The following is a 2213-nucleotide window of genomic DNA, read 5'->3' as shown; positions in this document are numbered from 1 at the left end:
TCGGGGAGGGGACCCAGGGCGCACGGGGAGTCGCGGGAGCCCAGCCCCGCCTCGGGGAGGGGATCCAGGGCGCACGGGGAGTCGCGGAGCCCAACCCCGCCTCGGGGAGGGGACCCAGGGCGCAGGGGGAGTCGCGGAGCCCAGCCCCGCCTCGGGGAGGGGACCCAGGGCGCACGGGGAGTCGCGGAGCCCAAGCCCCGCCTCGGGGAGGGGACCCAGGGCGCACGGGGAGTCGCGGAGCCCAGCCCCGCCTCGGGGAGGGGACCCAGGGCGCACGGGGAGTCGCGGAGCCCAGCCCCGCCTCGGGGAGGGGACCCAGGGCGCACGGGGAGTCGCGGAGCCCAGCCCCGCCTCGGGGAGGGGTCCCAGGGCGCAGGGGGAGTCGCGGAGCCCAGCCCCGCCTCGGGGAGGGGACCCAGGGCGCACGGGGAGTCGCGGAGCCCAGCCCCGCCTCGGGGAGGGGACCAGGGCGCAGGGGGAGTCGCGGAGCCTAGCCCCGCCTCGGGGAGGGGACCCAGGGCGCACGGAGCCCAACCCCGCCTCGGGGAGGGGTCCCAGGGCGCACGGAGCCCAGCCCACCCCTGCCTCGGGGAGGGGTCCGAGGGCTGCCGATCCGGACCAGGTGCCTTTTCTGGCCGATGCTTTAATCCGGAATAAATTGTTGGACTCCTGTGATCTGGCGAAGGGCAGACTAGATACTCCACATCAGGGGTGGGCAAACTACGGCCTGGGGAGGAGGGTCGGGGGCCATTCCACGCGGCTCCCGTTAGCAGCGGCATGGGCCCCCCCTCTGGCTCCTAGGTGCCCCTGCAGCTCTCATTGGCCAGGAACCGTAGCCAATGGGAGCTGCAGGGGCGGCGCCTGCGGACGGGGCAGCGCGCACAGCCGTCTGGCCGTGCCCCCACGTAGGAGCCGGAGAAGGGACCTGAGATAAACGCCGGCCAGAGCCTGCACCCCAACCCCCTGCCCTGATCCCCCTCCGAACCCCTCGATCCCAGCCCGCAACCCCCTCCTGCACCCCAAACCCCTCATCCCCAGCCCCACTCCAGAGCCCGCACCCCCAGCTGGAGCCCTCATCCCCCCTGCCCCAGCCCTGATCCCCTCCCACCCTCCAAGCCCCTTGGTCCCAGCCCGGAGCACCCTCCTGCACCCCAAACCCCTCATCCCCAGCCCCACCCCCAGAGCCTGCCCCCCCAACTGGAGCCCTCACCCCCACTCCCTGCCCCAACCCGGAGCCCCCATAATGTTAGCCGTACTGGTCACCTGTCTTTGCCTACGGTTCAACCCACTGATCTGCCTGAATGATTATCCACAGTAGTTAGTTATTCGCACTAATTATTGACACTAGTGATGTGTCCTCGTGATTATTCTGACCCACGGCTCACACTCATTGTTTGCACGACTGCACGGATTCTTTTCACTTATTATAGTGGGGTAGTGCGAGGCAGTCCAGAGGGAAGTGTCAACCTGCTGTGACGTGAGGCCGCTGTTGTAAGGATGAATTCCTGGATTTAGTGAACTGCACCTATTATCATTGCACCAATCCCTTGCACTAATGTATTGCACCAATCCCTTGCACTAATGTATTGCACCAATCCCTTGCACTAAATTATTGCTCGCACGACTAGCTGCACGAGCAGTTTAATTGCACCACTTTGCGCGAGATATTTCTTTGCACGAATTATACTTGCACCAATACTACCCCATTAGTGAATTGTACCAGTATCGCCGCACCAGTCATTTGCACTAATTAAAACGGCACCAGGCATTGGCACTAATAAGCGATTTGCTGATGGTTTCCATTCGTTGTCATTGGCTAATCGCTGCTCATTACTGCGTCACGCCCCCTTCCCCAGCCCCGCCCTCCCGTAACGCGGGCAACAGCTGCAAGGAGGGAAAACATTGTGGCCACGCTGCCGTCAAGCAAAACATCCTGGCTCTGTGAAGCACGACAATGTCGTGAAACAAAGCCGATGCCTCCCTGCCCCGCCACGGCCGCCCAAGTGGGGCCTGCTCACGGCGGGCCCTAGCAACAGACGGTGCCGTGTCAACGTAAAGCGTCAGTGATCCGAAGCCGCCCCCGTTCTTTTTGTAAAAGCGACGCTGCCGTAAAAGCAGCCGACAGCGCTGCCGTAAAGCGACCTCTCCCGTCCTGTCGCAAAAGCGGGTCTGTGGCGAGTGCGGTTCCGCGGTGCCGTAAAGCGCAACTGTTC

This window comes from Chrysemys picta, chromosome 16 (assembly GCF_011386835.1).
Source record: "Chrysemys picta bellii isolate R12L10 chromosome 16, ASM1138683v2, whole genome shotgun sequence".
Classification (NCBI taxonomy): Eukaryota; Metazoa; Chordata; order Testudines; family Emydidae; genus Chrysemys; species Chrysemys picta.
Note: the sequence above shows the minus strand (reverse complement) of the source record.